Source organism: Cucurbita pepo, unplaced genomic scaffold (genome assembly GCF_002806865.2).
Source record: "Cucurbita pepo subsp. pepo cultivar mu-cu-16 unplaced genomic scaffold, ASM280686v2 Cp4.1_scaffold000176, whole genome shotgun sequence".
NCBI lineage: Eukaryota > Viridiplantae > Streptophyta > Magnoliopsida > Cucurbitales > Cucurbitaceae > Cucurbita > Cucurbita pepo.
In genome coordinates, this window is record NW_019646450.1 from 219,546 (window position 1) to 231,236 (window position 11,691).

The following is an 11,691-nucleotide window of genomic DNA, read 5'->3' on the forward strand; positions in this document are numbered from 1 at the left end:
GGTATTTATTTTTATGATTATTATAATTTTTCCTAACACCAAATAGAAATAACAATAAAAAAAACTTCGGGTTGACGATGTAAACAGAGGAGTTGGAAATTGACCTACCGTGATGGTCTTTTTCCAATGATGATTCCTAATCAGTTCTACGCCATATTGTAGAGGTTGTTTCGCCAAGGATTTGAGGTAAATTTTATGTGAGGGAAAAATTGTTTGCCTGGATATCTTTGCGCAAGGGTTGCCCGTGGAGAAAATCTTCGAAAAGCAGGTTACATATTTTTTTAATGGATATAATGTGGGGTTGAGGGTCGTAAGTTAACTTTTACTATTAATCTAGTCTTGATTGACAAAGGTCCACATTTATATCAGGATGATGAGTTGGATATTGTGTGTGGGGATAATTATGTTTATATTGTTGGGTGATTTCTACTTATGTTTATATTGTGTGTGGGGATAATTAGGGTATTTCCAACTCAGTCGTAAACTTGTTTAGATAAAGTATATTGTAGTTGAGAAGCATAAGAGTCTTCCCTCGAGATTTTGATGATAATGATGATGGTGATGGTGACGATGAGTACTGTTAGAGAATAGTCAACTTATCTCCCATAGTAGATTGTCTTGATTAACTGAATATGTATAAAAGTTATGATGTATAACGAGGTCGCGCTTCACTTATGTATAATATGCCCAATTTAAAAAATGATTGACAAATGCAAATTAAATTTAAAGTGAAAAATGTTATTTATTTATATGTAATTTTAATTATACTCTAATGTAAAACCAATTATAATTGTTTGATTATCCGACATTTTATTTATTTATTTATTTATTATCATTATTATTATTATTTTTTCGAATTAATAATTTTATTTTTAATCAATATGTCACGGCCTATTAAACAAAAATTGTAAAATGGAAGATTGAAAAATAATACGGAGGCATGGTCCCGGCGGGGCTCGAACCCGCGACCTTCGGCTCATAAGACCAACGCTCTAACCAACTGAGCTACGGGACCTGTACGTTTAACAATATTAATAAACGTTAATTCATTAAAGAATATGTTTTTACAATTAGCAATATGTTAATATAATTGGCTAAATTCAATAGTATATTTAATTTTGTATAAGCATTTCAAACTTACCATCCAATAAAAATTCTATGAAAAGTTACTGGACTAATTTAGTAAATTACTCATGTTTTTACTTTTTTGGTGATTAATTCATTGTTTTCCATTAAGAATGTGTTGGTTAACTTCGAGAATAGATTTTCGAGTGGATAAAAAGAATGACTTTAGAGATAATTTATTTAATATGATTGCATGGATTAAACCTTAACTCTAACCCTAAAACCAAATTAATTGAAACTAAGCTTAAAATTAGACTAAATTCACAATTAACGACTCGAAATTTTCTACTTAATTTAAAGTCGCTACTGTATACATATCATAAACATTGAATGCGAAAATATTCATTTAAACTTTCATAAAACATAACCTTCAGCTTAAAACACAGTCATGGATTTACGTGTTTCGAAAACCCCTTTAAAAACGACACAACAAAAAGCTAAATAAAATAAATAAACGTTTAAATTAAAAACATCCTATCCTAGTCTAAGTCTAAGAAAATAAATACGACTTGTAATGACCCTAAAATTCTTCTATTTAATCTAAGGTCATTACTATATATCTTAAATGCGGAATTTACCTTAACGACCCTTCCTTTGATGCGAAATTTAAATTAAATGGCTCTTATCATAAATGCAACATCAACTTATCATTCATTATCGTGTGAAAAGCGAATACAAGGGAAAGAAAGAAAAAACAATTCTGAATTAAATATCCTATATTAACCTATGCTTTATTAATACAATTACAATTCAACCTATAGTAGCCTATAATTTAATATCTAGACCATTTTTGTTTTTATTGACTTTTTTTTTTTTGTAATTTTGTTTCGGATGGAGGTTGAGGAAAGATAAATGGGAAAGGACCTGAGAAGTGAAGATAAAATTATTTTTTCTTAATGTAATAATACTTTTTATTTATAATAATTTTTATTTATAATAAGTTTTATTTATTTATTTTTGGGCTATTACAAACCATAGGTCAAATGTTTTTGTGCTCTTCCATTATGTCTACATGGTTTAATATATTAAAATTTAGTAACAATAAACTTAAATAATATATCAATTGTTATATTTTAGTGTCGAAAATTAATATTCATACTCAGTATAAAATCATAAAGAATAGGATAGAAACTAATTCCAAATGGTACAAAATGCACGTGACGGATAGGTTTCAATATGACTTTGAAAATTTTCATTTTTACGACTAAACTTCACATTTTTGTTCTATAAATAATGAAAGCTGATACATAAAAATATGGTTTTTATGTATGAATAACTTAAATTTGATTTACTCTTTAATGCAATAATAAAATTTATTATTTTATTCACAATTTAACATTATTTATGGCATGAAAAATTGAAAGTATAATAATGTGAAAGGATAGGGTCAATAAATAATCTAAAAAGTTATATGGATAAAGTTGGATAACTATCTACTTTATAATTATTAAAAATGTTTGATCTAAGTCGTTTATAGATGTTGTTGGATCTGTATGGAAACTCTATTGGGTGAATAGGATTTTAACAATAAAATATTTAAGCGTAAAAGATTATAATTAATACAATAAACAATTCAAGAAATAACCATAAACAATTTAAAAAAAAAAACTTATAACACGCAATAAATCATAATAACAATTTCAAAATTAAATAGAAGAGAATTAGAAAATATAACACCGATCAAAACTGACTACTCTACCCCCAAGCGCCTTTCTCGACTCTTTCCGCGAATCAGAGCCCCTCGACTAGACCGCTCTTTTAACGAGTTTACGAGTTCAAGAGCAGACTCAATCCTTCCCACGGCTCAAGATCAAACTGATACAAGACTCAATCTTTTCCACGGCTCATGATCAAACCGATACAAGACTCTGAATTTTGTAGAAATACACTACCACTCGAATAAGATGAAGAGAAATAAAATTGGGAGCTTGAAGAGAAATAAAATTGGAAGCTTTGGAGAGCAATAAGAGGGTGTAACGTCCCGTTAAATATATATATATATTAAAATAAAAATAATAAAATAAGGAAGAAAAAAAAAAAACTGACCACCTCTCCTTGCATTTCTCTTCGGATTAGAGCCCAACTAATAGAATTTATGGAATTCAAGAGCAAACTCAATTCTTGATACAAGATTCAATCATTTTCATGGATTCAATCATTTCCATGGCTAAAGATCAGATCAAACCGATACGAAGTGTCTTTGACTTTTGTAGAAACACTTCAGAGAAATAAAATTGGAAGCAATAAAAGCACAATAAATAAATAAATAAATAAATAAATAAATATATATATATATATATATATATATATTAAAATAACAATAATAAAATAAAGAAAAGAAAAAGAAAATAATTGACCACCTCCTCTCTAAAAATCTCTCCACCACTCCCCTAACATTCCTCTCTCCTTCCATATTAATAATTGGCAAATAAAATAGAAAGAGAGAAAGATTTTCCGTAAAGAAAAAGGTTGAGAGATGTTAGGCAATAATGGAAGAAAAGATTAATAGTTAGATTTACCCTTTTCTTTGTTGCAATTATTTAGATTTGGAGTTATAAATTAAGATCCTATCAAAAAAATTCAAATAAAATGGGCTAGAATATTCTATCACAGAAAGAAAAAAAGAAAAGAAATAGATAGACAAGAAAGGAGGAAAATTTGAAAACAAATTCAAATGAGAAAAAAGAAATACAGATTTGGAAAATAGAATGAGGAGAGAGAAAAAAAATACATTGACGAAGATTGAGAAACAAATCAAATAAAAAAAAAAAAAATAAGATTTAGAAAATATGATGAAAAGAGGAAAAAAAAATATTAAGATAAACGAATCATCATACTCATCATATTGCCACAAAATACATCAAACATATCAAGTACGTCATTCATCAAAATATATATATACTGCATACATCATCAAGCATCGTAACCCATACATCATCATAACTCATATACCGCATCGTACGACATAGTTCATACATCATCATACTTCATACAATATGATAGTGACGACGGCATCGCAACTCGAGATCATGACACATGCATAGGATAGTGACATTTATTTTCTTAGACTTAGGATAGAATAGGATGTTTTAAACTTAAACGCTTATTTATTTTATTTCGAGTCTTTTGTTGTGTTGTTTTAAAGATGTTTTCGAAACACGTAAGTCTATGACTGTGTTTTAAGTTAAAGGTTATGTTTTATGGAATTTAAATGAAGTCTTCCGCATTCAATGTTTATGGTACGTATACAATAGTGACCTTAAATTAAGTAGAAAATTTTGGGTCGTTACAGCCTACGCCGCTGTGTGACACGTGGCAGCAGTAGAGCAAGCCACGTCGTGCGGTAGTGTCGGGTCGAAGCGCGGGTCACAGTCCGGTTCGGGTTGTGGTCCGAGTCTCGGGCTGCAGAAGGCTACGTCGTTGGGCCTCGGCTTACTAGGCTGGGCCGCAAATGTTTGGGTTGCAGGCTGGCTCGATTGGACCGTGGGTCTGGTCTCGATTTGGTTCAACTGAACCGTGGCTTCTGGGTTGGTTTGAGGTTTGGGCCGCTGTAGTTGGGCTAGGCCGAAAGCAAAGGCCGAGGGAAAGAATGGGCTGGCTCTCTCGGGTTTTGGGTTCGGGTTTACCCGGATCCGTGGATCTCGTCTTCCTTACCCGACTTCGGCCGATTTTTCGGCGAGTTTTCTCTCTCTTTCCCGCCACGTTTCCGTTGCCGATTTCGGTCCTCTTTCTTCCTTTTCCTCTTTATTTTTCGTTCTTCTTTCTTTTTTTGGGAGTTTTGCGGCCTAAAAGTTCCTAAAACTATAGATCTAAGAACGATTAGGAAAACCCAATTTTCCGACCTTGGTTACCGACGACGGCGCTTACGAAAAAGCACAAAACGCACCTTGAGTATTGTGCTTTCGTTAGGGATCCTTCTCGTGGTGGTAACTGATCGTTTGGTGTCGGTTTTTTGGTGGTTTGGGGGTCTCATCGGAGAAACTGGAAACTCACCGACGTTTATCCGAAATCTCTCTCTCTCTCTCGTATTTTCTTTCTTTTCTCCCTTTGCAGGTATTCTGATAGGTGCTGGGAGTCGTGGGCTGAAGGCTGGGCGTGGGGTCCGCGAAACTTGGCAGTCGCCAGAAAACTCGGGAATTTTCCGGCGACTGAGTTTTTTTTTTTTTTTTTCGTTTTCTTTTTCTTTCCCTTTTTCTTTTTTTTTTCTTTTTCTTTCCCGAGTCGTTACACCTACACATGATTTGGAGCTGATAGTAGTGGTGTTCGCGTTAAAAATTTGGCGACACTACCTGTATGGCGAAAAAACTCAAATCTATACGGACCATAAAAGCCTAAAATACTTGTTCACACAAAAAGATTTGAACATGAGGCAACGTAGATGCTTAGAGCTGGTAAAAGATTACGACATAGACATCCAGTACCACCCTGGAAAAGCAAACGTAGTCGCAGTACTGAGTCGAAAAGCAGTACACTCGTTGGCCTTCATCACAAGGGAGCCACGAGTGCAAACTGATTTCGAACGAGTTGACATAGCGGTAGTAACCGAAGAAGTGGTAGCCCAAATAGCTCTATTGACAGTGCGTCCCACACTCAGACAAAGGATCATAGACTCACAACGTGGGGATCCAAGCCTAAGCAAAATCCTAGACCATTTGAAAGTAGGCCTAGTGGACGGATTTTCTAAGTCAACAAATGATAGATTATTATGTCAAGGACGTTTATGTGTGCCACCCATGAGCGAAATAAAGAATGAAATCCTAACTGAGGCACACAACTCACCCTTCTCGATACATCCAGGTGGAACAAAGATGTATCAAGACTAGAAACAACACTTCTGGTGGCGAAGTATGAAAAAAGAATATCGCGGAGTACATGAGAAAGTGTCTGGTGTGCCCACAAGTAAAAGCCCCTGGGCAGAAAACCGCCGGGCTACTACAACCTTTAAGTATACCGGAATGAAAATGGGAAAACATTGCCATGGATTTCATAGTAGGTCTACCCAAAACATTATAAAGGGCTATACGGTAATCTGGGTGGTCATGGATCGTCTGACAAAGTCGGCTCACCTCCTACCGGATAAGGCAATATATACCGTAGACAATTGGGCCCAACTGTATGTGAAAGAAATATTGAGGTTGCATGGAGTACCGGTGTCAATTGTGTCGGATCGGGACCCGCGTTTTACGTCGGCCTTTTGGCGCAAACTCCAAAAAGCGATGGGTACCCGCCTCGACTTTAGCACCGCCTTTCGCCCACAAACGGATGGCCAAACGGAACGATTAAACCAAATCCTAGAAGACATGCTTCGGGCATGCGTTATGGATTTCACAGGGAGTTGGGACACTAAACTGCACTTGATGAAATTCTCTTACAGCAACAGCTTCCAAGCAACCATCGGGATGACACCTGTTAAGGATATTTAGTAATAAATTATAGTTTACCGTATATATTATATTTGATATTTTATTATAAGGCAAATATTAGATATTTGCCTTATTGCTATAGGTATCTTTCCATTTATTGTTATTTCCATTTATTACTATTTCCATATCCTTGTAATTTATTTGATTATAAATAAGATAACTTTCACACCATTTAGGTGTGGTGGATTAATCAAACATTCACATGGTATCAGAGCCCTTTTCGGTTTAACAACCCCGATCCTTATTTTCAATGGCTTTTGAAATCTTCTACTGTTCTTCTCCACCACCACTGCTGGCTTTGATGCCGCAGGGGCAGTCTTCATGGCTGCCGCAGGCGGAGCCGATTGATTACTCTTCGGCTCAACCCTTTTGACCTCCAAATCATCCTTCGTCATACTCTGTACATACAACTTCACCTTTTCCAAACATAGCCTCTTTCATTTTCTTCCCAATTTTCCCTTCATCCTTCACAGAAACCCTAATCTTAGGATCTTCATCAGCGTTCTCTTCGGAAATATACAGAATCTTAATAAGCCCATCGACCTTCTGCAGAGATTTACCTTTGGAATCTGGGGCCGCACTGGCATCTTCGCCAACCAAGTTGCCGCCGCCCTTCTCGCCAAAATTGGCTCCTTCGCCCCAATGTGGCGACTCTTCCGACTGCCCTTCTCGCCAAAATTGGCTATTTCGCCCAATGTGGCGACTCTTTCGGCTTCAACATTGTCTTTGTCCCTTGCTCTAGGTTTCCCCTTCTACTTCTTGGGGTTAGACATATTCTCACCAGAGCCAAGGCAGCATCGTCGCTAAAGCGACAATCCCTCTTCATGGGTTAGACATATTCTCGCCGAAGCCAAGGCAGCATCGCCGCTGAGCGGCGATCCCTCTGCAATTTTCGATAGCCAAGAAAGTGTTTCTTTACGCCTCATCTGAACCAGGTTGTTGACATCTTCACGAAAAGTGTTTCTCAATCTCTTTGAATTTTTCAGATTCAAGCTTCACGTTCGTTCAAATCCGACGTTCAGCTTGCGGTGGGGTGTTAAGGATATTTAGTAATAAATTATAGTTTACCATATATATTATATTTGATATTTTATTATAAGGCAAATATTAGATATTTGCCTTATTGCCATAGGTATCTTTCCATTTATTGTTATTTCCATTTATTACTATTTCCATATCCTTGTAATTTATTTGATTATAAATAAGATAACTTTCACACCATTTAGGTGTGGTGGATTAATCAAACATTCACATGGTATCAGAGCCATTTTGGTTTAGCAACCCGGATCCTTTCTTTTCAATGGCTTTTGAAATCTTCTACTGTTCTTCTCCACCACCCCTGCTGGCTTTGACGCCGCAGGAGCAGTCTTCATGGCTACCGCAGGCGGAGCCGATTAATTACTCTTCGGCTCCACCCTATTGACCTCCAAATCATCCTTCACCATACTCTGTACATACAACCTTACCTTTTCCAAACATAGTCTCTTTCATTCTCTTCTCAATTTTTCCTTTATCCTTCATCCTTCACAGAAACCCTAATCTTAGGATCTTCATCAGCATTTCTTTCGGAAATATACAGAATCTCGATAAGCCTATCGACCTTTTGCAGAGATTCACCTTTGGAATCTAGGCGCCGCACTGGCATCTTCGCCAACCAAGTTGCTGCCGCCCTTCTCGCCAAAATTGGCTCCTTCGCCCCAATGTGGCGACTCTTCCGGCTGCCCTTCTTGCCAAAATTGGCTCCTTCGCCCAATGTGGCGACTCTTCCGGCTTCAACATTGTCTTTGTCCCTTGCTCTAGGTTTCCCCTTCTACTTCTTGGGGTTAGACATATTCTCACCAGAGCCAAGGTAGCATCGTCGCTAAGCGACAATCCCTGTTTATGGGTAGACATATTCTCGTCGAAGCCAAGGCAGCATCGCCGCTGAGCGGCGATCCCTCTGCAATTTTCGATGGCCAAGAAAGTGTTTCTTTACGCCTCCTCTGAACCAGGTTGTTGACATCTTCACGAAAAGTGTTTCTCAATCTCTTTGAATTTTTCAGATTCAAGCTTCACGTTCGTTCAAATCCGACGTTCAGCTTGCGGTGGGGTGTTAAGGATATTTAGTAATAAATTATAGTTTACCGTATATATTATATTTGATATTTTATTATAAGGCAAATATTAGATATTTGCCTTATTGCCATAGGTATCTTTCCATTTATTGTTATTTCCATTTATTACTATTTCCATATCCTTGTAATTTATTTGATTATAAATAAGATAACTTTCACACCATTTAGGTGTGGTGGATTAATCAAACATTCACAACACCCTTTGAAGCGTTGTATGGAAAACGATGTAGATTCCCATTGTGCTGGGACGAAGTAGGAGAACGAGAACTTGTAGGACCCGAGCTGGTCCGCATCACCAACGAGGTGGTACAGAAAGTTAGAGTAAGGATGCATACCGCACATAGTAGGCAAAAGAGCTACGCCGACGTTAGGCGTAGGAATTTAGAGATCGAAGAGGTAGACCCAGTGTTCTTAAAAGTAGCTCCTATGAAAGGCATTTTAAGATTCAGACGAAAGGGGAAGCTAAGCCCCCAATTTATTGGACTGTTCGAAATTTTAGAAAGAGTAGGTTCGGTAGCTTACAAAATACCTTTACCACCTTCACTTTCAAGCGTACGCGATGTATTTCATGTGTCCATGTTAAAGAAATATATTGCAGACTCTACGCACGTAATAGACTACAAACCTCTCAAAATCGAGGAAGATTTAAGTTATAAGAAGAAATCGATTAAAATCCTAGCCCGAGAAGTGAAAGCCTTATGTAATAGAAATATGGGTTTCGTTAAGTTATTGTGGAGTAACCACCAAATCGAGGAAGCTACGTGGGAGCAAGAGGAGGAAATAAAGAAAAAATATCCCGAGTTGATCCACGAGTTTGAGACTTTCGAGGATGAAAGTTCTTTTTAGGGGTAGATAATGTGTCGGCAGAACCAAAAACTCCGGTGAACCACACGACCTACAAAGGGTAGCCGAAGGCTGGGATGCCACAGAACTCGACCCCGACCTTCAGCCACCCCAAAACGACCTGCAAAGAACAAAAAATAGAGAAAAACGAAGAGGAACAGAAAAATCCGACGAAACTCCAGCGAGGCCAAACCATACGAAATCGACGTTAAAACCTCCATTTTATGCAACAAAAGTAATCCCAGAACCTTTTACACACATCCGGGGTAGATTTAGACAAATCCTATACGTTGAACACCGTCGGTAAGGGAGACGGAGCGTCGAATTTTCAAACTTCTCCAGATCCGGAGTGTGAGGCCTTTACAAACCAGATCTATACCAAAAACGGGGTTAGGGGGAAGAAGAGACTCAGGAACGGAGGAAAAAGGAGGGAAAAAGAACGTCGAAACAACGTTAACGAGGAGAGAGAAAAGTCGCCAGTAAAACGCGCAGGCAACCGGGTGAAGAATACGAAGTCCGATCTGAGGGTCGGATCCCGCAACCCAAACCAAACCCAATCACCTTAGGTCAGCCCAGTACCCGACGGTTCCCGCGGCCTAGTCGCTTCAGCCCAAAACGCGTAAGCTCAGTTACGGTCTAACCCGACAGCCTCGACCCAAGACCCGCAAGCCCAGTCCAACGCTGACATGCCCAGGCCAGCCCACCTGCACTTTTCCTTCAGCCGGGCCGGCCTGTTGCCCGCGAACGGCCCGAAACTCGCGAGCGATCCGATAACCCACGCCTCGACCCGAGACCCCTGCACACACGTCACCCTCTGGTTGTGCCACGTGGCACGTCTGCAGCGCGACTCCCCTCGGCTCCAGTGGCTTCTCGGCTCCGGCGGCTTATTCGACTCGGGAAACCTATTTCCAGTCCGTTTGTCACCGTTTCGACCCTCCCGGACTTAGTTTCGGCCCTGTTTAAGGTAAAATAGATCATTTTAAGGTCGTATGTCACAAATTCAAGTTGGGAATTAATTAGGTTTGTGAAATACTAACGAAAGTGACGAATGAACCAATAGGAACCAACCACCAACGGAAGCGTAGAACGTTCACGAGGAGCTAGGAGCTTACGTTATATTCTAGGGAGTACTTCGGCTAAGGCCTACCAAGTAAGTGGCTCACCCGTCGTTGGTTACACGTTATTTCTTGTGTGTTGGCTCGTGCCCGTGGATTTGCACGTGTCATTAAATTGTATGCTAGTTTATTGTGGTTAAGTACGTACTCATGTGAACGTGAATGTATGCTATGTATGCTGCTTAGTTTGATGTGATATGTTATGCATGTGACGATATGTTGTTCTTGAACGATTATGGCCTGATTGTATGAAATATTTGAATGTAAACAGCTTGAATTGTATGACATGAAGCACAGTAAACTGTCTGGAATCATAACCCCGATAAGAATATGTATGAAATGTGAATTGAAAATGAGAATGACATGAAGCATGGAACGTGACAGGGGTTATTTTATTAATGATAAATGTAGAAGTTGGGGGACCTCATGCATTATATGTGTTCATGTAATTCTAACGGGTTATTTATTTATTTGTCTATTTATGATTTTATTTATTTTTTTGGATTATTACGATAAGAATGGGTGACGGTATTCTGACTAAATAGTAGACACAGATAATAAATAAAAAAATTTCAAATTCCATTCCCAAATCTATTAAAAAACAAAACCAACTTTTTTCTTTTAATTGAATCTTTATCCGGGGATTGTAACCTAAATAAGTGACAATTTATTTAAATACCTTTTTAACCTTTTTTTTCATTTATTATTATTTTATTTTAAATAGAACCTCGTGCATTTAATATGCATTTCTTTATTAAAAAATTTCAAATGGTCGATCATCCAACAACATCAAGTAATAACAGCTATTATCGAGAGAGTATGACAATATATTTTCTAAGACGTAATCTCTTATTACTTCATAGAGCAGTATGTTCACTTATGCTATTGTTTTTTCTATACATACTTTTTCCTTATTAGTAAAGAGGCTAAAACAAGCCTAATTGAAAATAAAGTTAATTATTGATTGTGTCGTAAAGATCTTTATATCCACGCCCTAATCGTCCCTGGCAAACTATGTGTTTTTAAAAGATTATTTATACTATGTTTAATGTAACGACCCTAAATTTCCAC

The 11,691-nt window shown here is 37.5% G+C and overlaps 1 non-coding gene across 1 annotated transcript; it reads right to left on the bottom strand.

Annotated features, from left to right (window-relative positions):
* Nucleotides 1-941: 941 nt before the first annotated feature.
* On the bottom strand, nt 942-1,015 carry TRNAI-UAU. Its single transcript has one exon. It is a non-coding gene; the product is annotated as a tRNA-Ile (tRNA).
* Nucleotides 1,016-11,691: the final 10,676 nt, after the last annotated feature.